The 26,302-nt window shown below is 38.4% G+C and overlaps 1 protein-coding gene and 1 pseudogene across 4 annotated transcripts in view; both read left to right on the forward strand.

Moving 5' to 3' along the window:
* Positions 1–26,302, forward strand: part of CDKL5 (cyclin dependent kinase like 5) — a 178,578-nt gene that overhangs the window by 85,739 nt on the left and 66,537 nt on the right. The gene's annotated exons all lie outside the window — the stretch shown is intronic.
* LOC113888232 lies at positions 874–3,150 on the forward strand (annotated as a pseudogene).

Below are 26,302 nucleotides of genomic sequence, written 5' to 3' on the forward strand. Positions count from 1 at the left end.
CCTTCCCTCTTCAAATTTTTGCTCATGCTGCTTCTTCACACGCAGCAGTTTTTCCAGTCTTTGCTTGGCTGACTGTATACATTCTGATCTGGATTTTGTTCTGCTAATCTCTGTCAGTGCCTGTTTGTTTCCTCTTGACACTTACTTAAATTTGCACTTGTATATTCATTTACTAAGCCTTTTTCATTGATTCTAAGTATACATTCCCCCCCCCAATTCTGAAATTAGGGCACATCTTACCTTGGATGCCCTGATTGCTTCCTGAATGGTAAATAAAATAATGATTTATCTTACAGTCAATTAATTGTGATAATCAATAAAATACTGTGCTTTTGCTGATCTGTTCTCCCTAGTTGATTGTGAGCTCTGAAGGACTCATAGTAGAAACCAGTACCCATTATCATATGTGACACCTACTAGGCACTCATAAATAATGCTGGGATGAATATCATTATCTGGAGACGATGGCCCGATACATCTGAAAATGAATCAGCCAATATATGCCTGTAAATTTTTAATTCAGTTTTTGTGCTTGAGTTTTAATCTTTGAAGATTACCTTATTCTGGAATTGGAGATATTTAAATGTGTCTATTTTGTTCCCCTGTTTATGTAACTTGTCACATTATTGATATATGTACATTCTTATTTAAGAATATTTACTCACCATGTATAGAAAATGAATCCACATTAGTTTTTATCAGGTATCAGCAATTGCCTTTCGTTAGGTGAAAGAATGAGGAAGGTACCAAAGAGTAGCAGACTTGTAAGCTTTAGACAGTTCTGAGTGCTTTTTCATTTTACTTCATCCTCTAAGGAGTGCAGTCTTGGCATACCTACTTCGCTTTTAAGGGAAAGAACAGCGAACAGGCAGCATGAGTTACTAGAGTGCTTTAGGCCAACTCCTTGACAGGGTTCACAGCTAGAGGGAAGGTATGGCTCTCAGTCCTTTGCTCTTTCAGAATCCTGCTACTGGAAACAGCAGTTGAGTCAGCCTGACATAATGAGTAGTTTGCCTTTAGTTGTAATGTTGGGCAACCTGGTTATGAAAATGTCTGCTATGATAAGTCCTTCTCAGTCTCTCACATGCACTTCTGAGGCCCGCAGATCATATTTGCATCTGTCCCCACACTCTTGTACCTAGTCCATGTGTCCTGTGTGATGCAAAAGGAGGACAAGTTGAATAAGAAAGAGGAGGAACTCAAAGTTGCCCAAACCAATGGTGCCATTGTAGAGATACCCTAAGAGGAAATTGAAATCAGGAAGTTCAAGTATGGCCTTGAAGAACACGGCAAGGTGAAAATGGTGGGAGTGGAGGCTTGCTGTAAACCTATACCATCTGCATCTTCTTCAAGTCTGTCTTTGAGGTGCCTTTCCTGCTGATCCAGTGGTACATCTAGGGATTCAGCCTGAATGCGGTTTACACTTGCAAACGAGACCCCTGCTGCATCAGGTGGATTGCTTCCTCTCTCGCCCCACAGAGAAAAACATCTTCATCTACTTCATGCTGCTGGTTTCCTTGATGTCTCTTGCCTTGAATATCATTGATCTTTTCTCTGTCTTACTCAAGAGCGTTACAAACCATTTGAAGGATCCAGAGAGTGAGCCTTTCATCTGGTCTGCCAAGCCCCTCCAGTGGCTCCTCATCAACTATTCCTCTTTCCACCATGTTTCCTCACAGGCACGAACTGGTTCCCAGAGACAAAAACAGTTTTCTGCCACAGTTACAGCAGACAAGGAAGTGAGCAAAACCTTGCTAATTACAGCGCATAGCAAGTTTGAATGGGACTGTCTCTAACATACATAAACTTCTGATTTCCCTGATAACAAGCATAACTCCAAAAAATATCTAGCTACTGGCCACTGGCCATTGTAGACAAGCAGCCATTCTGCAGAGCTAGCAGACACGCCAGCAGCAGTATAAATTACCTAGAGATCTAGACAGGTGGTTGAAAGCATTACAGTTCTGCTCACTTGTTAAAGAAAAGGAAGGTGCAATAGACAGTACTTTTGTTTCAATGGAGGTGGTACTCAGTGACCTCATTGACAAATCTTAGCAGATACAAAGGCATTAGACTAGTTCTTTCGAGATGCTGGGGATAGGAGGATGGAGAGAAGGGAATTAACAGAGGTACATGTTGGTATTTAAAGTCATTGACTCAAAGAACTTACATTTTTATAAGTAAAAGTTGTACTAGGTGATGCATAAGTAAGGCCTTTTTCTCCCCATATTCCCCTAGAATGGTTCAGTGTATGTGAAACTGATAGATATTTGCCACGTATTGGTATAAACAGATGCAGTATAAACTCATGAACATAGATTTTAAAATAATGCAACACAGGGTTCAAATTTGAGCTTTTCTCATGGATTTTTTTTGTTAAGGGTCAAAATGATATTTACATTACATAATTTCTACCATAAAAGTAAAGCACTATTTTTCCTTTACCCCCCAACCCACAGTGTATCCTATTATAGATACTAGTTCTGTTTATTATAATGTTTTCTCTTTTGTAGAAAGATGGCACAAATGATTTCCTTTTTCTGAAATGTAATCGTTGATGCTTGAGTGATAGAATTTTAATACTATAAACAGCACTCATTAATGTGAGAAACTTAAAAGAAATGCTTATAGCTGGACTATTAAGTGTTCTTACATGAATTTTGCAATAACTGATAGTTCTTGCCTTCATCCAACTTAATAAACAGTATTTTGGAACTTTGTTGGCAGTCTGTCTTTTGGGGTGACCAGCATTTTTGATATTTGTACTAAGATTTTATTTGGCATCCAAGAGAAGTTGAAAGATGTTTGAGTCTTTTCAGTGTAACTAATTTGTTTGAAATACATACCACTGAAATGCTGCAGTCCATGAGTCGCAAAAAGTCCGACACGACTGAGCAACTGAACCGAACTGATGGATGATTGGTGAAAATGCTGAATTTAATGCATTATTCTTGCATGACAGCTACATAAGAAGTTTTGTACAATGAAAAACCCTAATTTTGTTTAACACTTCACATTGAGCTATTGTCATGTTCAGCTTTACTGCACGCAGTGTAGACCTAGCCCATCATATGTTCTACAGAGTGTTCTTTGTTCAATAAAGTGTTAAGAGAGCAATCTGCATGACTGCTTTCTTTGAGAGCTTCTGGCTGCACTGATCTTTTTGAATTCTTCCTTGGTAAATCTTCATCTAAGCAGAATACGCTGGAACAGATTTTTTGAAATGGAATTGTGGAGACAGTGTTAGAGAAGGTTTTAGTTTTTTTTTTTTTTAATTATGTGTAGCAGCATCATACATAAACTTACTACTTTGAGATGTGCAAAAATTTTAGCTTCTTTGTTTTTCTTTTAACTGATTTACTTTTCATCAGAAGCTTCCTCCTACCTGACAGGGCACCAGGGGAAGGCAGAGATGGGGACAACATTAAACTTGCCAATCCATCTGACTGTGTCTTACTCTGATGGTCTCATTTGGAAAACCCATTCGCTTGGTTCAGTCAAGAGTCTTTCAGACTTCTTCTCACAAAACCTTTCTTGAGGAAGAATCACAATTATGTTCTAATGGGGTGTGTGCTTCTGTGGGAGACTGTAAAACTTATGAAACCTCGGAATCAGATTGGACATTGCCACCCTCACTTCTTGTTTCACATTCATTTTCATATATTGCTGACTTGATTTTCTTTAATTTTTTCTCTTGAGATAATTATAGATTCACATACAATCATAAGAAATAAAATAGATTCCATATATCCTTCAACTAATTTCTCCCAATAGTAGTATCTTACATAAGTATAGCAGAACATCATAACCAGAAAACTGACATTGATATAATCCATGGATTGTATTAAGATTTCACCAATTTTACTTGCACTATTGTGGTGTGTGTGCTTGTGTGTACTGTACGTGTAGTTCTATCACTTATGTAGACTCGTGTGGCCACCACAGTCAAGATAGAAGATAGTTTTTTTTTTTTTTTAACCAGGATTCCTTATGCAATCTTTTCATAGACACAGCTACATCCCGACATAGCTATATCCCTCCTTTCCCCTGGAAGGGGATATCCTATAGGTAGATATCCTCTACCTATCCCCTGGCAACCACTAATATGTTCATCTCTATAATTTTGTCATTTCAAGAATGCTATTTAAATGGAATGATATAGTATATAACCTTTTCAGATTGGCCTTTTTCACTCAGCATGACTCCCTTGAGAACTATCCAGATTTTTTGTGTGAACCAATAATTTGTTCTTTTTTATTGCTGAGTAGTATTCCATAGAGTGGAGGTATCATGGTTTATTAACCTATTGAAGGACCTTCAGGTTTTTTCTAGTTTTTGGCTATTACAAATAAAACTGCTATGAAGAGTCATGTATAGGTTTTTTTGTGAACATGAGCTTTCATTTCCCTGGAATAAATGCTGAAAAGTATAATTGCTGAGTTATATGCTAAATGGGTGTATAGTTTTGTGAGAAACTACTGGTGTACTCTTTTTTCCAGAGTGTTTCTCTTCCCATCAGCAATGTATGACTGATCTCATTCTCCATGTGCTCACCAACCTTTGGCATTATTACTATTTTTTATTTAGCCATTCTAATAGGTATATAGGTGACATTATTGTAGTTTAAATTTGCATTTCTGTAATGGCTAATCATGTTGAACATCTTTTTATGTGCTTGTTTGACATCTCTATATTCAGTTCAGTTCAGGCACTCAGTCATGTCCGACTCTTTGCGACCCCATGAACCACAGTACGCCAGGCCACCCTGTCCATCACCAACTCCTGGAGTCCACCCAAACCCATGTCCATTGTGTCGGTGATGCCATCCAACCATCTCATCCTCTGTCATCCCCTTCTCCTGCCCTCAATCTTTCCCAGCATCAGGGCCTTTTCAAATGAGTCAGCTCTCCGCATCAGGTGGCCAAAGTATTGGAGTTTCAGCTTCAACATCAGTCCCTCCAATGAACACCCAGGACTGATCTGTATATTCTCTTCAGTGAAATATCTGTGTCATTCATCCATTTTCTAGTTGAATTTAAGGAGTTTTTGAAATATATATATATTCTTGATTAAAATCCATGTTGGATATGTTTGAAAATATTTTTTTCCCACCTTGTAGCTTGTCTTTTCATTGCTTAATCAGATCTTTCACAGAGCAGAATGTTTTAATTTTGATGCAGTAATTTAATAATTTTTCCTTTTATAGATTGTATTTTTGGTGGTAAGTCTAAAAACTCTTTGTCTAGTCATTCATCTTAAAGATTTTCTCCTTTGTTTGCTTCTAAAATTTTATAAATTTGCATTTTACATTTAAGTCGATGATCTGTTTTGAGTTAATTTTTATATAGGTTGCTTGAGATGTAGGTTGAGGCTTTTTGTTTTTTGGCCTATGGATGACCAGTTGCTATAGCACTACTTGTTGAACAGTCTCTCCTTCCTCCACTGAATTTCTTTTGCAGGCAAATCAGTTGAGCATATTTGTGTGGCTCTATTTCTGGGTTCTCTGAGCTGTCCCATTGATTGAGTGTTTATCCTTCTGCCAGTGTCATGCTGTCTTGACTACTGTTATGTGGCTCTGTAGCAAGCCTCACCATCAGATATAGTGATTCCTCCCACCTTATTCTGCTTTTTCAAAATTTCATTAGCTATTCCAGGTCATGTGCCTTTCAATTTCTGTTTTAGAATAAGCTTTCCTATATCTATAGAACACTTGCTGGCATTTTGATAGGAATTACTTTAAATTTATATATCCATTTGGGAAGGATTGGCATCTTGTTGAGTCTTATAATACATGAGTAGAGTGTTTCTCTATTTAGGTTCTCTTCAATTCTTTTCATTAACATTTTATAATTTTCAGGATACAGATCCTATAGTTATTTTGTTAGGTTTATATTTTATTTCCTTGGATCAATTGTAAATCTTATGTTGCTTCTAATTTCTGTCTCCACATTTTTGTAGTTTGTATATAGAAATGTGATTAGTTTATCTTGTATTCTACAATCTTGTGAAACTCATAGTTCTAGGAGTTTTTTGGTGGATTCTTGGGATTTTATATGTAGACCATCATGTCATATGTAAATAGTGTCCATTTCATTCCTTTGTTTACACTCTGTTTGCTTTTTATTTCTTTTTCGTGGCTTATTACTCTGATTAGAACTTATAATACTGTGTTAAGTTGCAGTGATTAGAGCAGACATTCTTGTCTTTTTTGCAATCTTAGGGAAAAAGCATTGTCTTTCACCATTAAATATGTTAGCTGTAGAGTTTTGTGGATGATGTTTATCAAGTTAAGGAAATTACCTTCTATTCTTAGCTTGCCCGAGTTTCTTTTTTTTTTTTTTAAGTCGTGAATAGATGCTGAATTTTGTCAGATTCTTCTATTATATGATTTTTGTTCTTTACCCTGTTGATATTATTTTCAAATGTTAAATCGGTCTTGAATATCTGAAATAAATCCAACTTGGTCATGGCACATATTTCTTTTCATAAATTGCTGGATTTGATTTGCTAATATTTTGAGTTCACGAACTGTATCAGTCAGTAGTTTTCGTTTTTTGTGTTGTCAGGTTTTGGTATCCATATAGCAGTAACTTCATTAAATGAGTTGGGAAGTGTTTCTTCCTCTTCTAATTTCTGGAAGAGGTTATATAAAATTGATGCTGATTCGACTTTAAATGTTTGGTAAAATTCTTCAGTGAACCCATCAGAGCCTGAAGATTTATTGGAAACTCTAAAATTGTAGATTCACTGTATTTAATAATTATCTGACTATTGTTTATTTCATCTTGGTTAAGTTTTGGTAGCTTGTGATTTTCAAGGAATTGGCCCATTTTTTTCCCTAAGCTGTCCAATTTATGAGTGTGAAGTTTGTGGTACTTCTTACTATCCTTTTAATGGCTACAGAATTATAGCCATCTCCCCTATTTCATTCCTGATATTGATAATTTTTATCTTCTCTCTTTTTAAAAATCTTGATCAGTCTTGGCAGAGGTTAATCAACTTTACCAATTTCGGGGGGAAACAGATTTTACTTCATTGATTTTTTCCGTCAATTATTATATGAAACGTCATTGATTTCTGATTTTATCTTTATTATTTCCTTCCGTCTTGTTTTGGGTTTCTTTTTCTAGTGTTGAGGTAAGAATTTAGGTTATTTATTTGAGACCTTTCTTCTCTAATATATGCAGTTAGTGCTATACATTTCTCTCTTAGCATTGCTTTAGCTACATCCCACATATTTTGATACAATATGTTTTCATTAAGGGCCTTGGCTGGTGGCTCAGACCTTAAAGAATCTGCTTGCAGTCCCGGAGACCTGGATTCGATCCCTGGGTCGAGAAGATCCCCTGGAGAAGGGAATGGCTACCCACTCCAGTTTTCTTTGGAGAACTCCATGGACAAAGGAGCCTGGTGGGCTATAGTCCATGGAGTCACAAAGAGTCAGACACGACTAAGTGACTAACACACATACACACATTTTCAACAAGATGTTTGCCCCTCCCTCAGCTTTCCTAGGAAAGGGCTCTGCTGAAAGCTTTCTGGGAGTTCAGGGTTTTTAAGGCATGACCCACCCATCTCCATGCATGGCCCTGCAGTAAAACCATTCTCTGCTCCGAAGTCTAACATTTTAGTATTATTTTACCTCACTGCATGTGGGGTGCATGCACTTACTTGCATATGGTAACTGTTGACCATCCTGGCCAGGAGGGGCAGGAGAGGCAGGTGTGCCTTGTCACTGCTCCCCACGTGGCTTCCACTGACACTACCCTGGTAGGGGATTGGGCCTGCTTCCCACTCTGCCTTTGCTGGTATGAATGGAGTCACAATTTTCACTGTTAAGTCTGGCTGGAGTAGAGTGGTTATTGTTTAAAAGTTTTTCGTCTTGGTAGGCTGGTCCTTCACTGGCCTTTTATTTAGCTCAAGAGAGAGCGGGCTTTGGTTGGGGCTATTTCTTGTCTGTGTCACAGGCATTTTAGGGTTGCTTGTTGAAGTAGTTTTATTGGAGTTGCTTTAAAATCCTTGTCAGATAATTCCAACATTTATTTCATCTTGGTGTAAGACTCTTGTCTTCTCATTCAAATTGTGACTCTAAAGGTCCTTGGTATGATGAGTGAATTTTGATTCTATCCTGGTCAATTTGTATGAGGCTCTGGATCCTTTTTGATTTCTTTTGTTGAGCAGGTAGCCTTCCTGTAGCAGGATAGTGTGAGGGTTAGGGGTGTATGTTCAGTTTCTTCTTAGGCCTCCCTGACCCCACCTCTGCAGAAATCTTGCTTTTACTCCCACTGCCTCCTTGCAGGTGGATGGAGCAGATGTTCAACTCCTCACTTGGCCCTGCCAAGACCTTCCCAGCAAAGACAGTGAAAGTGAAGTCGCTCAGTCATGTCCGACTCTTTGCAACCCCATGGACTGTAGCCCACCAGGCTCCTCCATCCATGGAATTTTCTAGGCAAGAGTACTGGAATGGGTTGCCATTTCCTTCTCCAGGGGATCTTCCCGACCCAGGGATTAAAGCCGGGTCTCCTGGATCGCAGGCAGACGTTTTACCGTTTGAGCCACCAGGGAATTCCAGCAAAAGTGGACCACTAATTCACCCCGCCTTATCTCTGCTTCGTCCTGAAGACACTACCCTGGCAGTGGCACCAGAGTACTGTTGCCTGCTTCTGCCTAGGGGAAGAGGGAAGATCAGCTTGGGGACTGGACCCACCAGCACCACAAAGGGGTGAATGGAGCACTCCCTGCCAGGCTGGGATGGAAGGTTAGGTCCCTGCTTTCTCATGTGTGTGTGTAAGAGTGTCTACCCACTTAGCCCCACTGACACCTCAGTGGGATAGTGGTGCAGATTTTCCTTTCATGTTTTCTTGAGCAGGATGAGTATTGCCTGAAGGATTTTCCGTTGTTAGCTCATGCTTTTCTTGATCTTTTAGCAGTGGGAACAGGCTATTCTTGGCACTTTTTTATATTCGACTCTTGTGGGTTCCAGGTCACAGGCTTCTCTGGCACCCTGATGAGAATACATGGGAAATAGTGAGGAATCCCAGGAGACTGAGTGCTAGCATGTTTCTTAGGTCCCCAAGTCTCCAGGCACTCGTCCTCCTTCTTTCCATCCTGTCTTCTATCTTTGTGTATTATGCATGGGGGTCTTTAGTTTTAAGAGGAGGCACTTGGGAGAAATGAGGCTACTCCATCTTTACCAACTAGAAGTTTCCGTGTGTGTGTGTGAAAATTCTGTAAACACTCATTTTATGATAATGAACATCAGTTCATTCTTCAAATATACCATGTATCAGGCACTGTGACTGAGACTTAGTCTTTACCTTCAGAGATCTTAGTTTTTTACAGTTCAAAGTCCTGTGAAATAGATTTTAATTTTACCATAGCACTCAGGTAGAAATATAATTGTTTTAGAAATAAAACTAAATCTAAGTCACCACCTGGCTTGTTGGTATTACTAGCACTCCTTTGCTTCCTGTGGACTAATACAAGCCTCCTTTGGTTTATGACATACCAGGAAAATGGGGAAAGGGGCGTTGTCCTTAGTGCTTTGTTGTTGCCATGGTTACTGTTGCCTGTTATTCAGGTTACCATTAGACATTTTCCCAGGAGCTGCCCTCCAGTGGGCATTGTTTCCCTGGCCTCACCTCTCCAGGCTGTGGTGCTTAGTGAACAGACTGGAGGGATCTCTCCAAGCACCATCACTGTTCTAAGTCCTGGACATACTTCTGTCTCATGTGGAAGCTACAGCCCCAAAATCCGGAGGAATGTCACCTCTCTTTAACCTACTGGATGGGAAGTTCGGTTCAACTGTGAGTCTGGGCTTTATATAGTAAGGTCTGTTAGTTCTCTCCAGGGTTGGGAGAAGCCCCTTGGGGACAAATTACTTGCTCTCGACTTTCCTCTGGAAACTTGCTTTGGTGATTTGAGAATGCCCAGAAGTAGAGTTGAGCAAGCTCCAGGAGTGGGTGATGGACAGGGAAGCCTGGGGCTCTGCAGTCCGTGGGGTCGCAAAGAGTTGGACATGACTGAGCAACTGAACTGAACTGAGAAGTAGTGTTTTGAACTTGATGATGGTAATAATGGTAGTAACATTTAGCTTATGTGCTGTACTGAGCATTTTCTTTGTATCTTCTCATTTAATGCTAATAGCAGTCTCAAGAGTTAGTGATATCATTAGACCCAGATTGCAACAAAGGAAATCGAGGTACCAAGAAGTTAACAAACTGGCCCAAAAAGTCACTCGGCTAGTAGCTGGTGGAGCTAGAATTCAAATCCAGGCAGTGTGACTCTGAATCTGAAGTTCTCACACTTCTTCTTGATATATGACATCTTTTGACTTTCACTTTGCTTTGTTATTATTTGTTTGAAATCAAGATTGTGTCTGAAAGAAGTGCTTCTGGGCTTTTGAAAGTTATCACAGAATTAAATGTAATTAAACAGCATTTCTAGTTAGAAACACTTATTGTTTTCTTTCTTATGAAACCATGTAGATAGATCTGGGAACTGGAGTATGAAAAATATCCAGTACATAGCTTATGTTTTAAATTAGAGTATCAGTTCAGTTCAGTTCAGTCTCTCAGTCGTGTCTGATTCTTTGCGACCCCATGAATCTCAGCACGCCAGGCCTCTCTGAGTTCACTCAAACTCACGTCCATCGAGTCGGTGATGCCATGCAGCCATCTCATCCTCTGTCGTCCCCTTCTCCTCCTGCCCCCAATCCGTCCCAGCATCAGACTCTTTTCCAATGAGTCAACTCTTCCCATGAGGTGGCCAAAGTACTGGAGTTTCAGCTTTAGCATCATTCCTTCCAAAGAACACCCAGGGCTGATCTCCTTCAGAATGGACTGATTGGACCTCCTTGCAGTCCAAGGGACTCTCAAGAGTCCTCTCCAACACCACAGTTCAAAAGCATCAATTCTTCAGCACTCAGCTTTCTTCACAGTCCAACTCTCACATCCATACATGACCACAGGAAAAACCATAGCCTTGACTAGACGGACCTTTGTTGGCAAAGTAATGTCTCTGCTTTTCAATATACTATCTAGGTTGGTCATAACTTTCCTTCCACGGAGTAAGTGTCTTTTAATTTCATGGCTGTAGTCACCATCTGCAGTGATTTTGGAGCCCAGAAAAATAAAGTCTGACACTGTTTCCACTGTTTCACCATCTATTTCCCATGAAGTGATGGAACCTGATGCCATGATCTTTGTTTTCTGAATGTTGAGCTTTAAGCCAACCTTTTCACTCTCCTCTTTCACTCTCATCAAGAGGCTTTTTAGTTCCTCTTCACTTTCTGCCATAAGGGTGGTGTCATCTGCATATCTGAGGTTATTGATATTTCTCCCGGCAATCTTGATTCCAGCTTGTGCTTCTTCCAGCCCAGCGTTTCTCATGATGTAGTCTGCATAGAAGTTAAATAAGCAGGGTGACAATATACAACCTTGATGTACTCCTTTTCCTATTTGGAACCAGTCTGTTGTTCCATGTCCAGTTCTAACTGTTGCTTCCTGACCTGCATATAGGTTTCTCAAGAGGCAGGTCAGGTGGTCTGGTATAGTCATCTAATAATCAGATTTTTTATTTGTTTCTGAAAGTAGGAAGTGATGAGTTTGTTAGAAATTTCTGCCTTTCTGTTTGGTAGTTTAGGCTCAAGAGAAAATGTAACCAAATTATTTTTTATGATATATATATCTGTTTATCACATTTCTTTATATGGTGGTAACATTTTCTATTACTTTAGAAGTGCCTTTTTGAACAAAAATACAGGTAGTAGTATAACTAGAAGGATGTGATTCATAAGTCATTATATAAATATTACTCATGCCCTTAGATTTAAATTCTACTTTAGGGGCTTATTATAAAGCTGTTATAATTGTTCAGAAAAGATTTGTCCTTTAACTTGATTTTTTAGTGAAAATATATAATTTGTTCTATTCATTTAAAATGTGGAATCAAGTTTATTTACATGTATAGTCTATGTACCTGATAGTATAAAATATAAAATTTCTGCCATGTTTTGTTAGAGAATAATATATAATTTCTCTTGAAGTGATCCATTAATTTCTGTTTTTTCATATCATTGGTTTTGAGATTTCTACAGGCGCTTTCTCACTATGTGATTTATATGAGTCAGATACCTTTTTCAACATTGTATTGATTTATCATCCATGCTGTTTAAATACATTCTTGTTGATATATAAAGATTCTTTGTTAGTTCTGGCTCAAGAGGAACCACAGGAGAGAGCCTTGAAACTTTATTTATTTATTTTGCTGTCTCGTACACCGGGTTATTGTTACCATCTTTCTAAATTCCATATATATACGTTAGTATACTGTATTGATGTTTTTCCTTCTGGCTTACTTCACTCTGTATAATAGGCTCCAGTTTCATCCACCTCATTAGAACTGATTCAAATGTATTCTTTTTAATGGCTGAGTAATACTCCATTGTGTATATGTACCACAGCTTTCTTATCCATTCATCTGCTGATGGACATCTAGGTTGCTTCCATGTCCTGGCTATTATAAACAGTGCTGCGATGAACATTGGGGTACACGTGTCTCTTTCCCTTCTGGTTTCCTCGGTGTGTATGCCCAGCAGTGGGATTGCTGGATCATAAGGCAGTTCTATTTCCAGTTTTTAAAGGAATCTCCACACTGTTCTCCATAGTGGCTGTACTAGTTTGCATTCCTACCAACAGTGTAAGAGGGTTCCCTTTTCTCCACACCCTCTCCAACATTTATTATTTGTAGACTTTTGGATCGCAGCCATTCTGACTGGTGTGAAATGGTACCTCATAGTGGTTTTGATTTGCATTTCTCTGATAATGAGTGATGTTGAGTATCTTTTCATGTGTTTGTTAGCCATCTGTATATCTTCTTTGGAGAAATGTCTATTTAGTTCTTTGGCCCATTTTTTGATTGGGTCATTTATTTTTCTGGAGTTGAGCTGTAGGAGTTGCTTGTATATTTTTGAGATTAGTTGTTTGTCAGTTGCTTCATTTGCTATTATTTTCTCCCATTCTGAAGGCTGTCTTTTCACCTTGCTAATAGTTTCCTTTGATGTGCAGAAGCTTTTAAGGTTAACTAGGTCCCATTTGTTTGTTTTTGCTTTTATTTCCAATATTCTGGGAGGTGGGTCATAGAGGATCCTGCTGTGATATATGTCGGAGAGTGTTTTGCCTATGTTCTCCTCTAGGAGTTTTATAGTTTCTGGTCTTACATTTAGATCTTTAATCCTTTGAGTTTATTTTTGTGTATGGTGTTAGAAAGTGTTCTAGTTTCATTCTTTTACAAGTGGTTGACCAGATTTCCCAGCACCACTTATTAAAGAGATTGTCTTTAATCCATTGTATATTCTTGCCTCCTTTGTCAAAGATAAGGTGTCCATATGTGCGTGGATTTATCTCTGGGCTTTCTATTTTGTTCCATTGATCTATATTTCTGTCTTTGTGCCAGTACCATACTCTCTTGATAACTGTGGCTTTGTAGTAGAGCCTGAAGTCAGGTAGGTTGATTCCTCCAGTTCCATTTTTCTTTCTCAAGATCGCTTTGGCTATTCGAGGTTTTTTGTATTTCCATACAAATTGTGAAATTATTTGTTCTAGCTCTGTGAAGAATACTGTTGGTAGCTTGATAGGGATTGCATTGAATCTATAAATTGCTTTGGGTAGTATACTCATTTTCACTATATTGATTCTTCCAATCCATGAAATGTATTTATCATCCATGCTGTTTAAATACATTCTTGTTGATATATAAAGATTCTTTGTTAGTTCTGGCTCAAGAGGAACCACAGGAGAGAGCCTTGAAACTTTAAATTTAACTTATTAAGCCAACATCTGTTAAAACACCTGCTATAGTGAGTCCTGCTGGATGTCTGGAATAAACAACAAGAAGGACATGATTAGTGATTGTAGACAACCCACATTCTGGAAGGGGCAAAACCCATGACAGCATAATGATTGGGATGTACTCTCTGCCCTTGAGGAGTTCTAGGACCAACAGAGAATGAAAATGTCAAAAAACAGATTATTTCAAAATTCAGGGGATTGTTCTGTTTAAGAGAAATAATATTTCAGCCTTTATTTTCTGTGATATTTTTAGTTGTGATGAAATTTACATATTCCATTTCTATGCCCTGTGTGTCTATTGCCTTATTTCTTCTTGGTCCCTGTAAGATTCTTAAGAAGTACTTAGAGCAGTTGAACTGCTTAATTCACCATGCCGAGCTATTTGTACGTGTTTCTGCTAGGTCTTAGGGGCGAGAGTTATTTGTAGTGCCTTCGCTCAAGGATCTTATTAACTGTAGTTTGGGGTAGGCCTTGAGGCAGAGTTGCAAACCAAAGATTCCAGGGTAGTTGTGGTAAAAGCTTGGTAGGAGTTGTGGTTAGTGTGCTAGGGACCTCAGAGAGGAGCACACAGAATAAGCTGGGGGATCATGCAGTGCTTCCCAAAGGAAGGTTTTAAAGGAGGAAAGAAAGAATTAACTAGAAATACAGAGTTAGCTTCTTGTCATTTAAATAGCAGCTATAACATCACTTCCTTGGAAACTCCCTAACCCAAATCAATACTCTATTAAGTTGACCCATTTGCTTTCTTTTATAGCAGTTACTGTTATCTTCTTGTCTGTTACTTGTTTGCTTATTATGTCTCTTCTCTCCAGAATGTGACTGCTGTAAGAACAGGGACCCTCCCTCTTTTTGTCTTGTTTCCTATGTATCCCCACTGCTTAGCATCATGCCTGTTACCTTCTAGGAGCTTGGGAAATGTTTGTTTGTTGAACAAATGAATAAATGAATGAAGAAATGATGAATACTGGAGACAGAGTGTGAGCAGATAAAAGTAAATATGTGTGGAGGCTCAGTTGAGAAGCTGCAAATGATTAGATGTGACTGAAGCAGAGGTGCTTTTTCTTAAAAGTTAGGAGATGAAGTATGAAATGAGAACTTTATCCTTGAAGTCTTGGACAGCTTCTGGGCTGCATGAAATGTAATACATATTTCTTTCCATGAATCCAGTGATTGACAAGCAGAGTATGTTTGAAATATCTATTTTGGCAAAGCTGATGGCCTCACTGAGGCCTTGGGAAAATGTTACTAGAAGAGGATTTCAACTAGAAAGCTTTGGTGATATTCTTGAAATCAAGTAGCCAGAATGTATAAGGTACTAAGGGCATAATAAGGTCCTCAGGTATGGGATTTACTATGACAGAGCCAAGATATGAAGGACTGCCAAGAATACTAGAATGTTGTTAGGTTTACAGTGTTCCTTGGCTAATTCTCTTGAAACATTGCATTACTTGAGGTTTATATTCCATGGTTGTTTCAAAGGCATGGCCACTTTGAGGATTTTTCTCTTCCTCTCTCCTTTTTATTTTTGCTTTAGTGCTTGAGGTAGCATATATGATGTCATCCAGCTTCTTTATGTGATGATGGTAAGCGGTTCCTCTTCCATGACTGTGAAAATATGGTACAGTTCACTTTAGACCTTTTATTACATACGTATTACATGTAAGATAAAGTACTGGCTACTTGGATATAAAGGTAAGCCAGATTTTTAGCTCTTTCAAAAATATCACAGGTTGCTGATTTATATCTGAAACACATCATTTCCTATGGTAAGAGAAAGCGAATCTGGCGTTTTCTAGATTTCCTTACAATGCATAACAACAAATTTTCACCAAATTGACTACATCCTTTGAAAATAAGTTTTTTAAGAAAAGAAAAATTGTTACTACCTAAGTTGAATGTACTTTTCAGTTTTCTGCATGGATTATGGTTATGGCAGAAAGCTATGATTAGAACTTTTTTCAGATTTTGGTTGTACCCTTCTGTTTCCTTGTCTGCCTAGGTGTGACTGATCTGTCAGAAAGCATGGTCACAGGGTCCCTGGAGGTACTCCAGGTCAGTTGTGTGAATAGGGAGCTTCTCAGGTCCTCTTGCTCTACCTGTCAGTCCTTCACATCTTGGCAGTGTCGTAGTAATCCCATACCTGAGGACCTTATGCCTTAGTACCTTAAAGATATTATACAGAACATAATTTTGGTTGCTTTCAAGTTTTGGAGCTTCCTTAGCATGTTTCGGTCCTAAAACCTGGCATATTTTTCATGAATTGGGAAAAAACTAAACCTTGGTGTTGTTGGGGCTCAAGGTGGGCCACCCCAAAACATGCCACAATGGCATATTGATTATTTTGAATTGATGTTGCTTGAGAAACAGCTGATGCAAGAAAGAAGCTCTGACCTACTTCTGTCCCCCTAAAAGCAGGAAATAAATCTCCCATGTGAAAGAAAGGTACACTCCATATATCTAGAGATAGTGTGAATGTGTGTGCTCAGTTGTGTCCAACTCTTGTGACCCCATGGACTGTAGCCCGCCAGGCACCTCTGTCCTTGGAATTCTCCAGGCAAGAATACCAGAGTGAGTTGCCATTTCCTTCTCCAGGGGATCTTCTTGACCCAGGGATTAAACCTGAGTTTCTTACGTTTCCTGCGGCAGGTGAGTTCTTTACCACTGAGCCACTAGGGAAGCCCCAAATCAGACATTCTTTTTTTTTTTTTTTTCAGACATTCTTAAACTATGATTTAATAACCATTTTAGCTATACTGTCTCTAAGTTCAGCAGGGTATGAGTCTATACTCATGGGTCTGATTTTTGTTAGGGCTCCCAGGAATCAGTGAGCAACTTGCTTCTATAGTAGCAATTGCTACTGTAACAATCTGCTGTTGTTAGCTTTCAGTATCTTGTTTACCCACCAGTGTCTAAAAAATTTCAGTGTGTTGACTTCAACGATACCTACATAATTTACTGGAAAAATTGGCCGTGAGGAAGTTAAGCACAGTCAGTTCTTCTCTCAATCAAGGAATCTATAGCAAGCTGTTTGCCTTCATTTGGATTGTATATTTTTATGTTGATCATTAGTGTATTTTAATTTTAAACCTTTCCTTGTTTCTTTTTCTATTATTATAGCTGAATGTTTATGTATTTAACGGAGACAATCTTTCTGGAGTACCTGGTGATGTATCTTTGGTCAATAAATTGGTTTTTCTCTCCTAATCTTTTCTTATTGTGGTTCCAGATAAGAGAGTAGGGTAAAAGCCTCTTCAGAGGGGAAATTCCTTTGAGACTTAAAAGGGAAACAAAAGACAGCCCTTCCAGGTGCCGAAGAAATGTAGATTGAAGAGCAGAGTTAAGGCAGGCAAGTCCTGACATTCTCTTCCCTGCACCCCCCCACCACCATAAAAGTGAAAGTCACTCAGTCCTGTCCAACTCTTTGTGACTGCATGGACTCTACAGCCCATGGAATTCTCCAGGCCAGAATACTGGAGTGGGTAGCCTTTCCCTTCTCCAGGGGATCTTCCCAACCCAGGGATCGAACCCAGGTCTCCCGCATTGCGGGCAGATTCTTTATCAGCTGAGCCACGAGAGAAGCCCAAGAATACTGGAGTGGGTAGCCTATCCCTTCTCCAACGAATCTTCCTGACCCAGGAATTGAACTGGGGTCTCCTGCATTACAGGTGGATTCTTTACCAACTGAGATATCAAGGAAGCCCTTCCCACCACCATGGGGGTCCGGAATTCTGGGTTTGGGGGACACTGAGTTGCAGGTGAAGCCAAAAGTGAAGGATGCTTATGCCCCATTCCCCTCTTGAAACTCAGGGAGGAAACTGCCTTGCAAGGTTGCCTCAACACAATAGAAGCAGTGACAGCAAAGTAAATTGTGGCATGATGTGGTTAGGTGGAGAGAGGATGCCTGGGCCTCCTTCAGCTTGTGAGTGTCTTCTGAGGAATCCCAAAGGTATCACCCACCCCAGGTAACTAGGTTGAGAGTTAGCGAACCTGTCAGTGGGGATGCTGTGTTGAGGGACAGGCTGATATCAGCACTCTAGTTGTTGGCCAGGTAGTAGTCATACATGAGATTGCAAAGTATAGATGGCTTTACCTATTAAAGCTGAGAAGGAGACAAACAACCAGGCCAGACCCCTGGGCTCTAAGCCAAGAGCACATCCCTGAGCCCAAAGCCTGCATGGGGTTCAGCATTAGTGTCTGGCCAGTGTCTGGCCAGTGTCTGGGGTCCAGACCTATAAGGAACCTTGTCTTGGGGACCATAAGGCCCCAGGGGACAGCACAAGGGCCAGTACATGTGTATCTGTGAGTCTTTCCTTTACCACAGTCAAGTTACAAAACCCCATCCACATCCATATACCCAGCTGCCATCTTCATAGAAGCAGGGAGAAAATCTGAACAGAGAAACTGAGTGTTTACCTGAAGAAAACTATAAACCACCTTACCTGTTGCCTGAGAAACCCTGTATTCAGGTCAAGAAGCAACAGTTAGAACCAGACATAGAACGACGAACTGGTTCAAAATTGGGAAAGGAATACATCAAGGCTGTATATTGTCACCCTGCTTATTTAACTTATATGCAGAGTATACCATGTGACATGCTGGGCTGGGTGAAGCACACAAGCTGGAATCAGGATTGCAGGGAGAAACATCAATAACCTCAGATATGCAGATGACACCACCCTTACGGCAGAAAGCGAAGATGAACTAAAGAGCCTCTTGATAAAAGTGAAAGGGAAGAGTGACAAAGCTGGCTTAAAGCTCAACATTCAGAAAATGAAGATCATGGCATCTGGTCCCATCACTTCATGGCAAACAGAAGGGGAAAAAGTAGAAACAATGACAGATTGTATTTTCTTGGGCTCCAAAATTGCTGCGGACAGTGATTGCAGCCATGAAATTAAAAGATGCTTGCTCCTTGGAAGGAAAGCTATGACAAACCTAGACAGTGTATTAAAAAGCAAAGACATTACTTTGCTGACAAAGGTCCATATAGTCAAAGCTATGGTTTTTCCTTTAGTCAGGTACAGATGTGAGAGACAGACTACCAAGAAGGCTGAGCACTGAAGAACTGATGCTTTTAAATTGTCCTGGAGAAAACTCTTGAGAGTCCCTTGGACAGCAAGGAGATCAAACCAGTCCATCCTAAAGGAGATCAACCCTGAATATTCTTTGGAGGGACTGATGCTGAAGCTGAAGCTCCAATACTTTGGCCACCTGATGGGAAGAGCTGACTCATTGGAAAATACCCTGATGCTGGGAAGATTGAAGGCAGGAGGAGAAGGTGAAAACAGAGCATGAGATGGTTTGATGGCATCACCAACTCAATGGTTGTGAGTTTGAGCAAACTGGGAGATAGTGAAGGACAGGGAAGCCTGGCGTACTACAGTCTGTGGGGTCGCAAAGAGTAGGACATGACTTAGAGACTAAACCAACAACAACTGTAAATCAAAAAGGACTGAACTACTATAAAATGCAAGTTAAAGTCAAGGTCAGAGCTTGAAAAGCAAGATTAAATCAGTTGTAGAAAATTAAAGAGCCACGTTTTCTTGGCACATCTTAAATTTAGTCTTAAAGGATATATTTTCGTCATTTAAATTTAAATTTTGCTCACTGTTGAACACAGCTTAAATCCAGTGATTGTCTGATTGAGGTTGTAGATTGCCTGCATTTGGCATACCTAATTAATGCTATTTTTGATTATTTGATCACTAGAAGTGGAATTTTCATTTTCTCATTATCTAGTCATTGTTATAAAATAAGCACAAAATGAAATAAAATTGTAACACAGTTGTACAGTAACTACAGTACGTACATGATGGTTAATATTTCTAAACTGAAATGCTGTCTGGCAAGCATCATTGCAATGTACTTTTTGAAATTTCCATTCATTTGCTGACAATACCAAATCTGAGTTTGGTGTAACCAAGGTGGTTTGAGAGTATCTGTATATAATGTCTGTAAGTGTGGGCTATATGAAATCAAGTACATCTCAGATTTTGCATAATCTATAAATAGGGAGCTAAATTGTTTGAAAGTTTACCTATCCCTTTCTAGTGAAGAGAGTTGCTATTTGCTGTGCTAGAGGGATTAGTGAAAATTGTTCTCTGGGTGCCTCATTTTTCATCTTGATAATATTTTATTAATTACCTAATTTATCATAATAAGTAGAGCAGTCAATTTATATTAGTCTATAACTATGAGGTGAATTATTTTTAAATGATGCATTTAAAATCAACTCTATTGAGGTAAAATTTACATACAATGAATGTACCCAATATACAGTAAGAGGTAGCTATTTTAAGTGTACAATTCTATGTGAACTAGTCTCCTTAGTTCCTCATGGTTACATCCTTAGACATTATCAACCAGTGTGCTTTCAGGTTGATATTGATCCACTAACACTTATACTGGACCATATTAGAAGTATTTATAAAGGCTTTCTAGGTATGTGGGCTTGTTTACATTTATCAGCTAAATGGTCCTAAGTTTTTGTTTTTTATTCTTATGTTTGAGACACTCAAACCTCAGCCATCTAGGTGGCTCCAAGTCTCATAGCCTTATTGGTAGTTCTCTTGTAATGTTCAAGTAAAAACAGTTCAGGACTTGACTATGGGAATTCTAGTGTTCTCCTTAAGAATGTGGCTTACATTTCCAAGAGAGCCTCTCCATTTTCTCTTCCTACTAACCTCATGTTGCTATATCTCACCTCGAGAGGCTCTTCCCTTCTCTGTTCCACATCGGTCCAGGCTTTACCTCTCTTCCTCCATTTCCTGGAACCCCACTAATATAAAATGACTGGGGAGCATTTGTAGCATGTGTGCCCTGAGGATTTGGGGACCTTGTTACTATATACGACTGTGAGTGATGTATTAGCTAGTTCTGGGTCTGTGATAATTTCCTTCACTCAGAGTGTCTCACAACACACATGTTAGATATTAGTAATTATGTGACATATCTGTTTCCATATTATATTTTGCCGGACTAGAGGAAAGCTTACTAGTTTTGTCACAAAATGGAATAGAGGTGATAGTGAAGGAGAGCAATCCTTGTTGCAGGTGGATAAATGAATCAATAAGTAATAACATTTTAATTTAGTAAACCTTCTGATGTAACTTGATAAATATTGGCAACCTAGTAACTGCAGTAATTTTATAGCAATGCTGTGGAAGAATTTTTTTAACAAAAGAAAGTGATATTGGTTTTGCAGTGGCTTTTCAAGATCTGTAGGAGGCCAGAGTAGCCAAATAGCAAAAGAGATTTTTAATCAAGACAGTATAATTCTGAACTTAAAGAGCTTGTTTCAATTCCTGCCTGCTGAAGGACTTCTGGACAGAGCCAGATAAAATTTTGAAGGCTCTATGTTCTTTCATTATCCTCATTTTTTAAAACTTTCTGAAGAAAGAAGGAAACAGATCTTAATAAGTCTCCCAGAGATACACTGTCCTTAAAAAGCATAAACATGTATATTTGTATTCTGTGTTTTTAGGTTTGTTGCTTGAGTTCCTTGTATATCAAGGAATATCTTTTATTCTTTTTATAATTATGGTAGGAAAAGGTGTTTTTCTCTGTTAAGCTGTAGTGAAATTAGTAAATGATGTCCGAATAGATGGATGACACGGGCCGGCAAGATGTGAGGTTTAAATACATTATGCAGTACGACATTTGCACTAGATCTTTCTCTCTTGCTCAGCATACTTTTAGACCAGTCATACATTTATTTCTCACCTACACACTTGCAGTCCTGTGGTAGAATCAGATAAATATGTGAAGGTGTCACTTTAATACAAGTTACGAAGGAGAGGTGTCTACTCAGCATTTGGGGCTTCAGACGTAGTCACGGAGCTATAGGAAGACTTCCTTAAGGAAGTGACAATTGAGCTAAGGCCTAAGGGATAGTGTAGGGTTGAATGGCACAGGGAGGGCCAAGGTTTTAGGAGGAAAGGGAACAGCCTCAATAGCAGGAGAGATCGTGGTAAGGATGGCGAGGACTTGGCAAGAGAGGGAGACCAAAGAAGAAGAGGTTGGGGACCATTCCCTGCTGACCAGGTAAAAGAGCTTTGATGTGGTCCTTAGGGCAGGGGAGTTTGGGAAGAGTCTTTTAAGGGCAGTTAATCAGATTTTCCTTTGCAAATGAAGAGCCTGTTGCTGAGTGGCAGGCATATTAAAAATGTTAGGAAGTTAGGCAGTACCCTGGGTGGGAATTCCAAAGGCTCCAACTAGGATGGGAGTGTTCAGGTAGAGAAGAACAGTAGACCAATTTGAAAAAGATTTAGGAAACAAAAATCAACAGTACTTGGTGATAACCTGGATGGACTGGGGATTGCAGACAAGGGAGATGGAAAGAGTGGGCCTTAATTTCTGGCTAGGGTTCACTGAGATATGGGACAGGAGGCAGGACCAGTTTCAGAGGGGAAAGATGAGGGCATGGTTAGGCATGCAGTCTAAATATTTTACATTCATTTATTCTCATTTTACATCTCAATAAAGATTTTTGGGGGCAGATCCAGCCCAGAGGGGGTAGAAGGGATTTGATGTTTTATTGGAAACAAATGAAATAATAGATTTCGTTATTTAGGAATTTTATTACTGACTTGACTTGAAGGCAGTTGTTTTATAGATTTTTTCTTTGTAAGATCCCACTTCCCACATCTTCCTTTCTTGGCTGCATGCTTTTTCATGTTCTTGATGATGTATTCATATCTTCATAAGTCTATCCTCTTTTTAGAGCCTAAGCATGGGAGTTTTCCTTGTAATGCTTTTTAAAATGTAAGAGTTCTTAGCAACAAAAAATGTTTTTATTTATCTTTTGATAGTTCACTATATGATGTTTAATGGAACCATATTGCAAAAGTTATTATAAAAGTAATTGTTGTTTTATGAAAATTAAATGAATGTAGACATTTTAGTACCTTGATTAATAGCTTTAATAATTTTTGAAGAATTAATCTTTTAATCATCCCATTTTCAACTAAAATTTCTTTTCATAGTGAATTAGTCTTTTTCAAAGCTTTACCTGATCTCAACAAGTGGTCAGGCTCTTTTTTAAGGGAAATGCTTATAGTGGACTATCACAAAACCATTACAATGAATAAAACTAAAGCAAAGTTTCTCAACATCAGTACTTTTGACATTTGGGGCCAGGTAATTCTTTGTGGTAGAGACTGTCCTGTGCATTGTAGGGTGTTCAGCAGAATCCGTAGCTTTTAACCACTAGATGCTGGTATGAAGTGTGTGCTGCAGTCCATGGGGTTGCAAAGAATCAGACACGACGTAGCAACTGAACAACAACGACAATCCCCTACCCTGTTATGACAGCCAGAAGTGTCTGCAGACATTGCCAGATGTCCCCTTGGGGCACAGTTATCCCCAGGTGGCTAGATTTATGTTTAAATCTCAACTATACCATGTTGTACTTAAAAAAAAAAGAACTGTTGCAAAAGGGTGTGTAAAATAACATGCCAGTTATGATTTTTAATGTACAAAATAGTAAATTTGCTTATGGATGAATTCATTGGTAGTAATAAAAATGTGTCTGGAAATGGTACATACCAACTTTAGGATGGCAGTTACCTCTGGGGAGAGAAGGAATGGGCATGAACAAAGATTTATGATATTTCACATTTCAGAAAGAGAGCAAAGCAAATTAAACCAACATATTATAAAATTAAATCTCAAAGTGGAATACATTTTTTCTTTATATTTACATGATCAATTGTTTTAAACTTCTGTGGCATATCATATAACATTCACTGTACTTCTTTTGTCAAAAATTTTTGCTTACTGTCATGCATTATTACACACTAGGATGTAAACATTTGTACAAATGAGATACTTCACTTACTCACTCATGTTAAACTTAGGATGCCATATTAAAAAAAAAAAAAACACATAAAGTTGGGGCCCAACAGACAGTTCTTAGCTGACTAAAATACATACCTGAGTATTAATCTTTCTTGATTACGTCTGAAATACTTAAATTTAGTAGTCAATCTAACTTTTAGTATTGGCAGACTATGGTAGTTTATACATATTAAAAATAAATACAAGTCAAGGAAAGATCTCTGAAGGATTCCTTGGAGAACAGTCTGATTTTTATCATTGCATATCCTGGATAATGTTTTGTATTTCTGTTAAATGCTCCATTGTATCTACTTGCCATGGAATGTATCCTATGCATGAATTTACTCCCATTTTATAATTTTGCTCATAATGTAAAAGTAACTTAAGTAATTTGTCTAAGTTAAGATTCTGTGAAATAAAAGTCTGAATATAGATAAAGATGGAAATATATGAAATATTTGCACATACTTTCAGGTGTATAAATATTATAACAGACTTTAGAAAACTATTTGAAAAGTTTTGTTGCTGCTAGCATTTTGAGAAAATACAGAAGAGAAATAAGCATACCTCCCTAGAAGTGAGAGAGTGAGCGTGTGTGTGTGTGTTTCAGAATATATCCTTTTCAACAATAGAATTTATATATATGATTGGCAGTGGCAAATAGCATTGCCATAGATGAGAAATGGCCTCCAGAATCAATCTTCCTAGGTTTAAAATTTTAGCCTTATTACTTCTCAGTTGTATGATCTTGGGGCAAATTATGGCACCTCCTAAAATTCAGTACATTTTCATCTGTACAATGAACATGATGGTAAGATTCTCTTCAGAGAATCTTGATTTAATTTGAAAATTAGATGAGTTAATACATGGGAAACACAGGGCCTGGCACAAAAGTTCTTAAGAATAGTAAAATAAAGCTGACTTTTTTTAGTTACCATATCTGTCTATAAGGTGATAATATTTATGTTTATAGGATTTTGCTTCTGCTGAAGGATCACATCAGTGTTTGAAAGCACTTAGTGTGGTCTTTGCATACCAAATACAGAGTGAAATATTTTAAAATACTTGTCAAGTTGTAATTTCTCCCAAGGAAGGGCTTCCTCAGAGAATAGAGAATGAATTGTAGAGTATACCTTTGGAATGGTTTAATCCATGGATAGCAGAGTAAAATAAAATCATTCTTTTTTTCTGTTCTGTTTCATAATGCATGTTGGGTATTTTAAACTAGAGCAAAACATTTAAAACGATGACTCCTGCTACTTCCTTATAACTGTATGATTGGTTTAGAGAATTTACTGTTCCAAAGCATAATTAAATCAAGTTATGTAACTGCATTTAAAATAACTTAGTAAATTTATGATTGTTAATACCAATCAGTTACTTTGCCAACATCTTAAGAAGGGACAGTTGATTCTGGGAATAAACCAATGACTCAGGAGCTTTAGACAGTCAGCAGCAGAAGTGAGTTTTGATTACAAATTTCTGTGTTCAGTATGGTTGTTGACTGATGGATGCATGGTTTTTATGGGGTGGAGGATCATGAAAATACAGGAAGAAATATAAGCGCTAGAGGTATTTTTTTTATTTGTTACTACTTTAAAATTTTATTTTTCATTCTCTTTTTTTCAATTGTGGAAATTTATTCTGGAAAATGTTAAATGCCTTCATTTAGCTTGTTCACTCATGAAGATACTAGTACAATTCAGGAACCTCTTACCTTTCTGCATTCCAAAGTAATACAATTTCAATTTTGAGACAAAATTAAGGGTGAGGCATGGAATGATCATTAGTGTTTACTTACATATTTTATGATATCCTTAGTTTGTTGTTTAAAATATGAGCTCTTAAGTAACTCCTAATTTTAAACAAATAAGATGTTGAAACAAGTAGCAGATTATGCCTATCTTACTAACTATACAGCTGGTGACATTCTCTTGCAGATGTTGTGGGGGCAATGGCTTGCTTTTTTTGAATAAATTGAATTTAAAATACAGTTCTTCAGAGTTTTCGCATATTTTTTCTTTGTCTACATCTATGTTATATGTAACATCTCAAGGTAATGGCATGAAGATATTTAAAAACAAAACCATAAACTTGTAAAAGTTCTGTAAATTAAGAAACTAAACATCAAAGATCATTAGCAAAGTCCAGGAAGATTGTTTGAAAAATAGATTGTATCCTATTTTCTGAACCAGAATATGGCAAAGTATCCAAAAGGAATAGGAAAAGACTTGGACCATCATCAGCATCTATATTGCCAGTCTTTTCCACATCAGCATCTATATTGCCAGATCTTTTCCGAGACAAAATGCCTCAAATACAGAAGGGCAAGAGGTAGAGATGGATTTGAAGCAGCATTTTTGTATCCTAGGATGCACAGACCCCATGACAAGGTGTGGTGAAGGTGAATTAGTGGGAGTAGGATGTGCTAGGAAGTGTGGGCTCAGCAAACAGCTTATTCAGAGAACTTTGTCCAGGTGGCCCAGCCTCAGACCAGCCAACCCAACACGAAGAATGTTTACTAAGAATCCAGGTTTCAAACTGGGCTCGGGTACATCAATCTGCCTTTGAAATGCAGGTTGCTAAAAAGTCCAATTACCTCTTTTGCTGCCTGA

The sequence above is a fragment of the Bos indicus x Bos taurus genome, chromosome X (genome assembly GCF_003369695.1).
Source record: "Bos indicus x Bos taurus breed Angus x Brahman F1 hybrid chromosome X, Bos_hybrid_MaternalHap_v2.0, whole genome shotgun sequence".
Lineage (NCBI taxonomy): Eukaryota > Metazoa > Chordata > Mammalia > Artiodactyla > Bovidae > Bos > Bos indicus x Bos taurus.